We start from the raw sequence: 14,442 nt of genomic DNA, 5'->3' as shown, positions 1-14,442 counted from the left end.
CAAAAGTGTAGTCCGAGTGTAGGTACACCACGAAAACGAAAACGACATAAATGAACATAGCTTTAGGATAGATGTTATTTTAACGAATCGGATTAAGTTTTCAGCCGGCCTAGGAACGAAGTCCTATCGGACCGACAATGGACTTTAGGCGCCGTTTCGATTTTCGACCAGAGCTCGGACTCTACTTTTCGGGCCAATGTGTAGGGGGTCGTAGATTTCTGGAATTTAGTTTTGTTTTATCTTAAGTTCGATCTTATAGATTTTTTTTGTAGATGAATAACAAAACATTGCCTCGCATTTCTGCACGTAGATAGCTTTTCAAATTTACTTCCGATGTAAAAAAATCGTCATTTCTCTGTCAAGAAGACAAATCATGAAAGTAGCATTATAAGGTACTATTATTAAAGGCGTTAATCAAGCTTCGCGGTGCTACATGAATGAAAATAACATAAATAGCAGTTATCCCCCAGACAAGGCTAAAATGCCAATAACCTTTCGGTGCATACACTGCAAAAACTTCTGCTGTTTACTTAGTCCATTGAGGTTTCCACATTCGATCAATCGTGAAAACATGATCACGATCACCCTGTCTTGTGTGTAGAACAGTTCTATTCCTGCTATACATAGCATTTGGCTGTCTCATATATTTATATCTTCTCATACATTTAATCCCATGCTGTTAGAGATTTACAATGAGCGAACGAACGACACTCGAAGAATCATTCGAATAAGGCACTACCACTCGCGAGAGGAGAAGGGAAGTAAATCAAATGTATTATAAAAAGTACAACAATAGCATAACGACCGCGAAATACTGAATGCTGATTTTTTGAAGGATGCCTATTATCATGTATACAAACCGTCATTAGGGTGCTTCAAATTTTTGTCTTGTTTAGCCGTGGCACTCGACGCGCTAAGCTCATTGAGTATTGGAAATTAAGCTTAACTTGTCATACGTAACTATTTTGAGATTGCATTTAACCAAATACAACTATTTTGAGACTAACCTAGTGACCCTTATACCTCTAAATGGAATTTTCGAAAATTATTCTCAATCCGTCTCACACTTGAAGCACTCTATAACTCATATATCTAGTTATTCACTTGTATAGTCCATCATCATCATCACTGTCCACTCTGCTGTCCACCCAAATAAAGGTGATATGGCCGGAAGAGAAAGGCAAGAGAGCAAGATACGATTCGAAGGTGGCAACAGATCGGCAGCCGGACAGGGTAATTCTCGATACTATTAGGTATGTAGTATGTGGATCAGTACCCGTTTTAGTGTATCATTTGCCTGGGTCAGTTGATAAAACGATACGGCGCGATCAAGTCGATGGCTACTCGGATCTTTCGGATGAAACTACTGGTGATTTGCAACACATCTCGTAGCATACTTCGACCTACGGCACAAAACCTGATCCGAATCAGCTGAGTAATTCCCGCGCGAATCGATAACAGCCGGATTGGAAGCTAGTTTGAATATGCTGTACCTTCAGTATTAAATGGCTATGTCGGTAAAAGTTAGTCACATGCCACATTTGTAGACATATGAGTTGAAATTTTCTTATGGGGCGTTAAACGGTAGAATCAAATTACGTGATTTGTAAGAAAATATTTAGGTTTTTTTTCGTGTGAATCTTCATCCACTTTGAAGAAAAAATTATCAAAAACACGTTTCGCGTTGTTCGTCGTCTCTCGTTAGTAAGCTTAATGTAACTTCTTTCTATGTGATTTCAAACGGTAGTCTGGTACAACTACAGTATTCGTTGGTGGCTACAAAGTATAGTGTGAAAAGCTATTGTTATAGTTTTCCTATTAAATTTATAGTTTAACGATCAACCGCCATCCACTGGAACGCAATGAAATTTTGCACTTATTAAGTATATTCAAATTAGGTTGACGATAGTGTTGCTGCGCAAACGAGGTGCAACAATTAGTCGGAGGCAGTATTGCACCCACCACCACCTACCGTCTATGTGAACGCATGCTGTTTTCAAAACAAAACGCTCAGAAAGGTAAGTGCCATTTCAAACATACTCTCTTTGTGATCTTACCGGAAATAGTCCGTGTCAACAAATAATATATTGTTTTGGCAGCATCATAATTGACACCTAACAAGTTGACACATTCCATGGACAGGAATACTAAATAGTACTTCTAAAAACTTACTCCTGAGTTATAAAACATTAGCAGCTCGAATAGTAGATCTGTTTGTCTTGACTATTTTTGTTTAAAATGAAATAATTTATATCTTTCCAAAACTGTGTCCGTTTTGCTAGCAATAAAGCGATATAAGGAATGAAAATAATTTCTGTCAGAGGCAACTCATCGATTTTTTTCGAAACATTGTTAGTAAAACGAATAATCAACACTTTGATCATTAAAACTTTTTTCATATTCAATCATTCGCAAATAAGTATGTTGTGTTTTCCATTCTGATTTGTGTTCTCCATTTAAATCTAGTTTTTTAAAAATCTTAAAACTTCAAGTAATTTACATCTTATTTTGGTATCCACTATTTCTGTTTCAAAGTACTAATATTACACAATACATAATTTATTTGAAATATGTGTAGGTGAAAATCATCATAGTTGCAGCTGTTTTGAAGGTTGCCAACAGTTTTCACTTCACTAATCTATTAGAGATTGGAATTAAATCGTAAAAAATAGATTGAATAATGTTTGTCAACATAAAGGTTTTTCGTCGCAAATCTTTATCCACTCGATCGATATCTTTTAGTTTCTTAAATTGATATTTATTCCTTTCTTAGCGCTTGTGAAAAATGCGTAACTTACCTCATCTCGTCAAACAAAAATTCAGTACCTTCGTTTTAATCTTCATCATTTCAGAATCTGTCAGTGCATAGTGTTTTATTTTACGTGCTCTAAATTAATAGCGTCCTCACATTTGATTTTACCCATATACGTTATTTGTGCAAGTTTCTGTGTATTTTTTAGCGGTGAGACCCAGCCTTTCTCATTCAAACTTACTACTTATTTAAATCGATTTACAAAAACAATTCAATTTTCATAAAAAAACATCTCAATTATATTTGCTGGATTCATCCACCACTCTAAATATAAAATTTTTGATAGCCAGCAGTGAAAGCAGTCAAACACATATGAACATACACATGAAATAAATATGTTTCAAATATATGACGCGAATTTTTTTTTTATCGTGGTTTAATCGAAACGTCACTGTATTCATGTTTAGGTTTGACTCGATTATATATAGACTCGATTATATATCATTCGATAAAATATCATTTTAGATTTGATTATTTATAAATTTTCCTATTTCAGATATAACTTTCTTTTCACAGCTTTTGAACCACTTGTTCAATCATTATAAAATTCATCAGTTAACCCTTAACTACCGTTCATCTGATATCACTATTGTTCAAATCGGTTGTGTGTGTAGTCTCTGAGATAATGAAGTTTCGTGATTTTCACATTTTGATACAATACAGACGAACTTGCAGTCCGATTACAGTAAAATTCAATAGGGTGTTATGAGGCTACTAGACTTTTCATTCGACACTTATTTTGTGGAAATCGGTTCAGTCATCTCTGAGAGGAGTGAGTGAGTTTAAGTAGTCTTCGGAATATGTTTCTTTTCATAGCTGGATTTCACATTTTTAAACATATCAATCAAAGTAAAAGTCCGATTGCAAAAAAATCAATAGGGTCTCATGGGGCAACTTGACCTTTCATTTGACACTAATTTTATGAAAATCGGTTCAGCCATAGCTGAGAAACATGAGTGAGATTAAACAGTCAGAACACGTTTCTTTCCATAACTTTTAAAAAATATGTCCAATCTTTATAAAATTTTAAAGTTAAGGGTATTTTAGGTAGCCCCTAGCCTTGGTGCTACATTCTGATTCGGAACTTGGCCCTGTTTACTATACACAGACTTCGCAGCCAACCGTTAAGAGTACAGGACAATTGCGGGGCTAGCGCTACGATCCTACTGACACTAACAGTCTCTCCCGAGTCAAGACTCGAACCTACGACGACTGGCTTGTTGGGCCAGCATCGTGCCTCGAGACCAGCTAGGAATAAGTAAGGTAGGTTAGGTAGCCCCTAACTAAATTAAAAAGCCGATTACAATATAATTTAATGGGGTTTTATGGGGCAACTAGACCTTTCATTTGAGAATAATTTTATGAAAATCGGCTCAGCTATCTCTGAGAAAATCGAAAGAGATTGAAAAGTTGCACATACACACAACACACACACACACACATACTGAAAATGCTCAGCTCGTCGAACTAAGTCGAGTGTTATATGCCATTCGGCCCTTTGGAGTACTTTTACACCTTCGGTTTTGCCAGTGATTGCTATTCCTTTCTGGTAGAAAGGCAAAAATATATAAATAGTTTTATATGGAAAGCTTCCTAAAATCATAATTTTCAACTTAACTTTTTTTTCAATGTTAAAAATCATATTTTTTTTCTTCTACATAGTTATTAGCCATACAAAAAAAAAACATGTTCTTGCTGAATATTTCACGTCACTACAACAACAATAACATTACGAAGTTATTTAACCATTATCAGTTTTTCAATGGTTAATATAACTTTAAATTACTCATTCGTACGCAGAAATACACAGATAACTTATTGATATTCTGAAAAAGAACACAACTTGCAGATACATTTGTATTTGTATTTGTATTTGTATTTTGGTCGATTCATCTGACAACTTTGATGTTATCTACATGAAAATCTTAAATCTAAAACTATTGCAACATCCCAGACCTTGAGATTATTTTGCCAAAAGCACGTGAGGAAACATTTCCGAAATCGAATAAATCTTCGACCAACGAGAAGGTACGGATGCATGGCGTCAGTGGTTCAAAAAAGCCGTACAAGGTCCGATGAGGCCTAGTTGTCAGTAAGTTTGACGAACGAAGCAGTCTACTTGATGCTCGAAAATCAAGGTGAAAAAGCAAAACCGGGGCATCAAGTTCATTGTTCAGCAGCTTGGCTACGAAGGCTGCTTGTTGAATCTTCCGCCGACTCTCCAGTGTATCCAAATCCAACAGCTTACAACGGTCTTCGTAGCAGGGAAGATTATTGGGTCTACTCCAGGGTAAATGTCTTAGAGCGATACGAACAAACCTTCGTTGAACGCGTTCTATGCTGTTTTTCCAGCACAGGTCATAAGGATTCTAGATGATGCAGGCATTTTCAAGGATTGGCCGAACTAATGCACAATATAATGCTTTCAAGCAGTATGGATCTGTAAAGTCTCGAGCAATTTTTGTGATTAAAACAAGTTGTTTCGAGGCTTTGGATATGACAGCAGTATAATGTTGATTGAAAGTGAGCTTATGATCCAACAAAACTCCAAGATCGTTGATCTGATCTACGCGTTCGAGAACACATCCATTTATCTGGTAATTAAAAGAAATGGGCACATGACAACGATGGAATGTTATAACCATACATTTAGCGATGCTTATTGTGAGCTTGTTTCTGTTACACCATTCAGCAAACGTGTCCAACAGTGCTTGCAGGCGTTGGCAGTCCTGGACAGAATTCACAACAAGGTAGATCTTCAGATCGTCGGCATATACCAATACGCACCCGGCTCCTAGCAAAATGGCAATGTCATTGAAGTATAAAGCAAACAGCAGTGGACCAAGATTACTGCCCTAAGGGACTCCGGAAGTGTTGCTAAATGTCCGTGAAACTGCGGAATCCAGCTTAATACTCAAGGTGCGGCCTAAAAGATACGAGCTCAGCCAAGAGGTTAGTCTCTCAGACATACCGAGTTTAGAAAGCTTATGTAAAAGTATTCGATGATCTACTGTGTCAAAAGCGGCCTTAATATCTGTATAAACAGCGTCAATTTGCGATCCAGCTTCCATCTGTGAGATACAGGTGCTTGTGAATTCGCTCAAGTTGGTCGACACTGAACGACCCGGCATAAAACCATGCTGATCAACTGAAATATAGCTTCTAGTGCAGTTTAGAATAACACTGTGGACGATGATTTCGAAGAGCTTAGATCCGGCAGAAAGGCTGGTTATTCCTCTATAGTTCCTTACGTCACGTTTGTCTCCCTTCTTGTGTATCGGAAACATGAAAGATTGTTTCCACAGCGCTGGAAACTTTTGTTGTTCAAACGATTTAGTAAAAATCCGACTGAGGGGCACGGCAAGAGCAGTAGCGCAGCGACAGAAAATAAAAGCTGGAACGCCGTCGGGACCGAGAGAGTAGGAGCTTTTCAACTTCTTAGCACCAGCAATGACCATATCAGGGGTAATTTCTAAAATATCCATGTCAACAGCACCAACAGGTACACCAACTGCAGCTAATTCAGCTTCAAACTGCGTTGTACAGCCATTGGCAAACACAGAAGAAAAGTGATCAGCAAACAATTCGCAAAATTCCGTGACAGTCGAAGAGTCTGTGCCGCCCAAGAACACACTAGAAGGAATTGAAGAGCTTTTCCTCTTTGAGTTCACAAATGTCCAAAAGCTTTTAGGGTTAGATCGCAAACTAAATTGCGTCCGCAATACATAGGATTTGTAGAGAGAACTATTCAGCCTACGGTACGCATCACTTGCATATTTAAAAGCACGTCTATTAAGAGTGTTCGTTGTTTGCGGAGCAGTCTCTGTCTTGCGTTACGATATCGTTTCAACCTTCGCAGTTCACCATTACCCCAAGCAGGAACTTTAGGAGGTCTAGTTCTGGGCAGATTATCGTCTAAACAACATAGCATCGCAAAAACGCAATGTCATACCATCAACGTCCAATTCGTCCAACAAGGCTACCCAATCCAATGCAGAAAGATATACAGCAAGTGCATCAAAGTTGATTCGACGATAGTCAAGAGGTGCCATACCAACAGAAGCCGCAAGAACATCAACGGAACAAGCCGGTATTGGTAGAAGTAACTCCAGTGGCGGGTGGGGAGGATCAACGGGAAGCAGCGGAGCAAAAGCTAAATGCACCGAGATTTCTTGTTCTGGCAGGCAGTAAACAAGGTCGAGTATACGCCCCAGATTATTACGCAGTGTATTGACTTGTTTCAAGTTCAGGAATTCGAATCCATCGATGACGGCAGCACTAGCAACATGAAGCGGAAGAGAACTATCACATTGCACTCCATTCTCTCCATTAAACCAGGAAATTTGCGGCTGGTTGTAATCACCGCAAATGAGAACTCTGTGGTTCAGAGAACCTTTGTCACATAATTCGCACATCGAAAAAATATGCTCGTCAATAAACCTAACAATTTCGCTTCTATCGGGAGGGATGTAGACTGCAGTAGGCAAGAACTTCGTGCCTTTAATAACAGCAGAAACACAGACTTGTTCAAGACAACTACCACGGCTAAAATTTATCGCCGAACTACAGAACTTTTGAGCAACGGCAATCAGTACTCCATCGAAACTACTTTTGTTGCTATTACTCGCGCTACGATCACACCGATAGACGTTATAAGCAGATCCGAACAGTTGGAGGGAATCGATACAGTAATCTAAACCGGTTTCTGTTAGCATGATTATATCATAATTGCAGTCAGTAGATACAAGCAACAGGTCGTCTAGTTTAGTTCTCAAACCTCGCACGTTCTGGTAGTAGGCGTGAATAACATTCGCGTCAATGTCGTGTGTAGTAAGTTTCGGTATTGAATGATTCTGACAGGAGCTATCGGGCTCAAGAACACTGGTGATAGTTGGTTCGTCGCTGCTAAAACGTGAAAAAGAATCAGGCAGATGGACTGTACTAGGGAGCGCATACTTGCCTGAGAAAGGTCCACGGGAGATCCCATCGCCAACCACAACCGAAGGACCAGGACGACTCTGTTGGCAGGAACGATCTGGAGCTGAGCGAACACGTCGACAAAATGTATCGGGGAGCAGAACTTGGTTGGGTGGCTCAGGGACTCCCTTAGTACTATGGGCAGTGCGTCCTGGTGGATGAGCTACGCGAACTAACTCTACTGAGTGAAACACCTCCTCCGAGATGGCAGCGGGTCTAGTTAATTGCTAGACGGAATAGTCGATCCGTTGTCTGGCATTATTTGCGCGTTTCTGATAAATTGGACAATTTGAGCTCCATGCTGAATGATCAATGTCAAAAATTTCATCACGAGGGACTTTTTTCCCTGTTTCTTTGATCACAATTTACGCACTTCTCGAAATCGGCTTCACATTCATTTGCTTTGTGATCACCAGCGCATTTTGGGCAGCACGGAGGTTTATCACATGTGGACGCTTTCTGTCCGTAAGCAGAGCAATTGTAGCATCGGTTAACATTCACATCTTCCTGTACTCAGCAGCGATTACAGTCTACATACACTCGTTGAAGTTTCATCAGGCATTCAAATAATCGAGCATCAACTTCCAGCAGAACACTAGTCGTTTGTCGGTGTTCGTTTTTTTGTAACCGAATCACTTTCGCGTCGCATGGATTAGGAAGGTTGTTCTGTTTCTTTAGATAGCTGATATGGTAATTTCATCTTGACTTAACTCGCTGGAGACACCACTAATCCTTACTCTTGGTTTCATAGGCTTCAATATCGAGATATCATATTTATCAGACAATGCCGAGGTAGCAGCAACCAATTTCATAGCATAGTCCATATTTTCACATCTAACCATACCCTCGCCGTTTTGTTTGAAGAATGAATGCTTGACAGCGAATGTTACAGGGTTTATCTGACTACGGATTTCTGTTCTCGTCGCGTCGGATGATTGAACCTGCTTGGGTATGAAAACAACTGTTTTTTTTTTCATTTTTTCGATTGTACCGGACTTTCTAGGGGTAGCGGAAGGTAAAGAGCGAGAGAGCGTGGGGGTAGTCATAGATGATGCAGCATTAGCAAGGATTGCGCTGTTATCACGCTGAACGATCGGTGTTGCGTCGTCTTGCAGTGGACTGTATGATTTTGCAGGCTGCCTTGCATGTAGAGATATGCAAATTCCCCAGTGGAATCTGCCCAAGCCATGGTTACCAATCCGTGAACGAAAGCTGCCTTCATGGTTTAGTGTAGCACCAACCAATAAAATTCAATTCAAAAATTCAATAAACTCCTCAGGCCCTAATAAGGACCGATTGTGATCTTCAATAAAAATGTGACCGAACGAGGGAATCTTCTTGCTGGAAACGAAACATCACACACGAACACGTTTCAACTAGTTCATTATATTTGCTCTTCGGTTGTAGGTACAAAAACAAAGGTATTTTTCTTCTTGGCCGTTTTTCGGCTATAGCGTCTTTCTCCATACAAGGGTTTTCTGCTACTACTGCTTTCTCTGCTGCTTCCGCTCGTTCCAAAGATTATCAAAAAACTCACCTGACGCGCGTTTGGTTCGCCTTATTTATACGCGCTGCTGTGGCGTTTCCCCTACTTTCTTCTCATCGTTCGCGTGCTGCTATTGGCTGACGCAATGTTCTTCAGTTCGTTGCGTTGCAGACTGAACATACTCCCGCCGAAAGATGGATGGCCTCGTTGATTCTATGAAATATTCTGCAGTATGACATGTGCTGGTAGTGTTGTTATCGATGATCGGCAAAGGAGCTAACTTATGAATTGGTCGTCGAAATGTGTTGTTTCCGACGCGAACATCCACGGCCCGCGTCATTCCATCGGATCCAGGATATGTTTTTAAAACTCTGCCCAATTTCCAATGTTGCGGTGGCAAATTATCTTCCTTCAGCAAAACTATTGTATCGGAAGTTACATTAACGTGCTTTTTTGTCCATTTTGATCGGCCTTGGAGCTCTACCAAATATTCTTTCGACCAGCGTTGCCAAAAATGCTGTCGAAGCTTTTGAATATGTTGCCATTTTGACAGTCGATTGATGGGAATGTCTTGATAAGAGGGCTCAGGGATAGCAGTCAACGGTCTATCGATCATTAAGTGGCCAGGGGTCAGAACTTCTGGGTCATTGGCAGACTTCCTGAAATCTCGCTCGTACAAAAAAGAGACAATGCGCTTTGCGCTACAAGTCTCTTTTCTCATTCAGTCGTTTTGTGCTGTGCGTCACATGCGAGCGAGAGAACTTGTAATACGTACGAGCCATGTCTCGTCGCATGGAATTTCTTTTGCGACGTACACGAAGATATCTCGTCTCTCAACGTAACGAGCGCGGTGCATGGGCGTTGCGCACACGAGACAGCTTGCGCGCAAGTTCTCGTGAGCTCGTCTCGCGAGCTAGTTTCACATATTGCTCCAGACTCACAGACTCCAGAGGGATGAAGGCAGGAGATTTTATGTAATTTATTATTTACGGTGTTGTAGGAGCTTGCGTCAGAGCACCGTTTGAATAATGAATGGTGTGTAAACTAATTCATTCGTTTATCAATTCATATGTTGATTAATCCGACTTTTGTTAACAATAATGAAGAACGTTTTGTTTCCATATTTATTTATTATTATTTTCTTTGCGAACGGTATAAAAATGCATGGTATTTTTAACTGAAACAAATATATTAGATGCAGAGTGTTATGTTGGTTAACATGGAGATGCTGTGAGTTTCTGTCGTCGTTTAAGATTTCATTGACTCTTATATAATAGAAACCATTCCAAAGAAAATCATATTCAGTTTTATACTTATAAGATTAGATGTGATTTTTAATTCGAGTACAAGCCTTTCGGGAGTTAAAAATAACAGAACCACTAAACGAATATAATCAATTTTATATTTTTCAATTCATGTTGGGGGTAAAGGTGTTGGATAGAATCTTCAAATAAGGTATAGATATTGCAAATCAGATATATGATTTTAAAGCCACATTAACTCTAGTGCGACTATATATACTCGTATTTATAGTAATCTTTTTTTTTGCTGTTAGGGGAATATTACCTTATGCAACGATGTGAACTTTTGTAATAATCTTAGTAACATTGTTTTATGAAATTTTCCAACTAATGCACCTCCAGAAGTGTCTGAGGGCTCATACTGTATCGAAGACACAAATCTTTGAGTATCTGTGGGAGACGCGTTGCTCGAATCATGTCGCTGATACATGATGCTTTCGATACCGGAGACGAAAATGCAATTCAATGCTACGGTGTTATATTATCTAGTAAATATATGTTTTATAATGTGCAACATGGAATTTATGAATGAATTTCAACCATTTCAACGTTCGATTCGTCAAATGCGGAGTGTTAATCCTAGAAAGATAGTCTGCGTCAATTTGAGTCCTGAGTGTTATCATGCCAAATGTCCTACTATCATCGAATATCTACCATTTTTTATTTGGCTGAATCTCAGCACACGTACCTGACTTAACAAACTGAATATTTTTCGCGGGCGGGCAATTTTTTCAGACTCAAGAGAATTTTTTTCAAAGAACATAAGTATTTTGGTATATGTTTGATTCAAAGCATTGTAGCTCAGAATCCTTCAGTTGTACAAAATAAACTGTCTGAGAATGAATTGCAGGGAACTAATAATGCCTAAAAAAAATACGCCGCAAAAAAAACATTTTTGGTCAAAATAAGTTATAAACAAACATCTTATCTTAATTGACAAACAAAAATTGAGAGGTAATTTTTTTCTCATTTTCTTTTCGAAGAATTTCGAAGAAATTCAGGATGGTGAAATGAAATGTAAATTTTTTTATTGAAGGTAAAGTTTTATAAAAAAAAATCAAATTAAACATTTTGCAAACCATTCATGCTCTCATGATTTTGGGTGGAGGCGGGCATCGCACTTTTTGGACTAAAATTTCTATCTAAATAACTTATTTTGAGAAAAGAAGAACTGAGAAATCCGATTTTGTAACCCTTTTCCGTTCACATGATTTATAAATACTTTCGGGTTAATTTAAGCAAAATACTTTGTAGACCAATTAAAGTGAGTGTAAAATATTGCATTTTGAAGAAAACAGTTAAATTTGAAATGGTGCTTCAAAGCATCTTTAAGCACAGCAGGGACTTTTTAATTCATGACTCAAAATTTTATCCCTAATATTTAACTATTTGAAGTATTTATTAAAAATGATTTAAAAACGGAAGAAAACCAGATGTAATTTTCCAAGAAAAAAATAATGTTTATGATTTTAAGAGGTTTTAGTAAACATTTTCAATCAAAAAGTTCGACTAGCTTTTGTTGTCAAAGCATTTGTTTATAAGGTTTAGCAGAATGAACAAAATCTTAGAACATCTTAGAATCGTCGAAACATTACAGAAAAAGTAATGGACAAAAAACTAATTTTGAGGGGTGTTTTCCTTTCATTCAGTACTCGGTTGGATACAACTAGAAACAGTTGAACTCTTATGAGTAATACATTTCTTTTGACAAACTTTCAAATGCATACTGTCTGGTTTGCTACCATCTGCAACCTCCGCAGAAATATGGACTCAAAATATGGTTATTTTCAGCAAAAAAACTAGAAATATCTTTACAACAAATAAAAATAGCAAACCAATATATTCTACAAAAATGCAAGCTTTAGCAGAATGAACAAAATCTTAGAACATTTTAAATTGTTTCGACGATTACAGAAAAAGTTATGGCCGAAAAATTAATTTTGAGGAGTGTTCCTCGTAAAACTCTGCTTCGTCATATCAGACGTACAGTTAGAAGATTACAGTGTACAGCAATTTTTTTTTCTTATATATTTTCCTACATTTTTGCTGAAGAAAGCAATCTGGTATTTTGAAAATTAGAAAAAATAGTTTTTATATCTAACTACTAGGGGGATTGATAAAAAAACCGAAAATACCAAAAGAAAGGCCTTGTTATATGGAATAAACTTGCTGAAGACACTGGGTACATACAATCAATATTGCACAGTCGAATCTAAAACGATCACGGTTTTTCGATTTTAGACCACTGTGGGTTGCTTTGAAAAAAATTTACTATTTAACTTTATTTTTTGCTAATCAAGATCTAGAGTTCATTAACAATTCACTCTGGCCCAAAAAGTTTAAAAAAATACACAGTTTGCCAAGTCAAACACGAGTGCAAAGTTCCATTAAATCGAATAAAATTGACTTTCCCTAACAGAACAGCACAAAATAAGTATTACTTTGAGCCTGGTACACAAGAAAGTCTCACGAGCTCTGGCGCACGAGCTGTATCATGTATGTACAGTACAGGCGTCTCGCTCAATTCGTAGTGCGACGAAACATCGCTTGCGCATCGCAATCCGAACCGAAAGAGAAGCGAAAGAGCAACCTGCAAATCGCATGTGACGTTGTCTCGTCTCGTCGCACGTACATGGAAGTTCTACGAGCGAGAGAAAGATTTCTCTCGTCGCTTGAGAAAAAAGCACGTGCACAGGAAGTCTGGTCATTAGGATCAGGAGAATGAACAAAAAGGGGTCTTGAATTTAGAATAGCCTCGATTTGACATAGCAAAGTCGCAAATTCCATAATTGTTAGGGAAGCAGATTTATAAGTTTTCTTCAACACACTTTTGACGCTTTTTACACCCGCCTCCCATAAGCCTCCAAAGTGAGGCGCGTTTGGCGGAATGGTTATCCACTTTATTTCTTTAGTTTGACAAAACACTGATAGTTTCTCCACCGTGTAATCAGATTTAAAAAGCTGATATAGCTCGCGAAGCTCGGATCTTGCACCAATGAAGTTAGTGCCATTATCGCTATGCACTTCCTCGGGTACTCCTCTTCTAGACACAAATCGGCTGAAAGCGGATAAAAATGCCTCTGTTGACAAGTTTTCCACTGCCTCTAGGTGTATTGCCTTCGTTATCATACAAACAAACACACAAATGTATCCTTTAACAGGGGACGACTTTCTAGCAGTTTGCTTGATGTATATCGGTCCCGCGAAATCGATGCCAACTTTCAAAAACGTGGGCGCCATATGCGTTCTATATGAAGGCAGGTCTCCCATAAGTTGATTAGCTAATCTTGGATTCGTTTTGAAGCAAGTAACACAATTTCTGGTTACCTTTCGTACTGTAGATTTTGCGTGTAATATCCAGTATCGTTCTCTGAGGGCAGCAATCACACTATTCGGACCGGCATGCAGGTTTTCTCGATGGACGTCAGCGATCAATCTTCTTGTTACGATATGTTTGTCTGGCATTATCAATTGATGTTTTGTTTGATATGGCAAATTAGAATGACGAATCCTTCCCCCAACACGTAACAATCCATTGTCCAGAAACGGATTAAGATTACCAATCTTCTTGCAAGGCTCTCCATCTTGAACACGTTCAATTTCGTCGGCTAGATCTTGTCTTTGAATAGCCTGAATAATTTTTTCTGTAGCCCTTTTCAACTCAGGAATGGTAGGAAAGAGTGTAATTGTGCGTTTTTCTACTTTGAGACGGCAATTTGAAATAAATCTTAAAACATAGGCGATATTCCGTTGAGTTTTACGAAAAGATTCAAACTTGGTTAGCACAGGAAGTTCCTGGAACTCGATAGTTATGTTTACTACTGCCTCAGATTTCAATTCGGGAATTTCACTGTCATTCAATGCTG

The 14,442-nt window shown here is 38.5% G+C and overlaps 1 protein-coding gene across 1 annotated transcript in view; it reads left to right on the top strand.

The window, feature by feature from the left end:
* The first annotated feature begins 1,306 nt into the window (after positions 1-1,306).
* Positions 1,307-14,442, top strand: part of LOC129722494 (synaptic vesicle glycoprotein 2C-like) — an 86,322-nt gene continuing 73,186 nt past the window's right edge. Inside the window, exon 1 of the mRNA XM_055675954.1 lies at positions 1,307-2,018. The gene's annotated coding sequence lies outside the window, so the exon portion shown is untranslated. The remainder of the gene's footprint in view (positions 2,019-14,442) is intronic.

The sequence above is a fragment of the Wyeomyia smithii genome, chromosome 2 (genome assembly GCF_029784165.1).
Source record: "Wyeomyia smithii strain HCP4-BCI-WySm-NY-G18 chromosome 2, ASM2978416v1, whole genome shotgun sequence".
Lineage (NCBI taxonomy): Eukaryota > Metazoa > Arthropoda > Insecta > Diptera > Culicidae > Wyeomyia > Wyeomyia smithii.
Note: the sequence above shows the minus strand (reverse complement) of the source record. Positions and strands in the feature narration are given on the sequence as shown.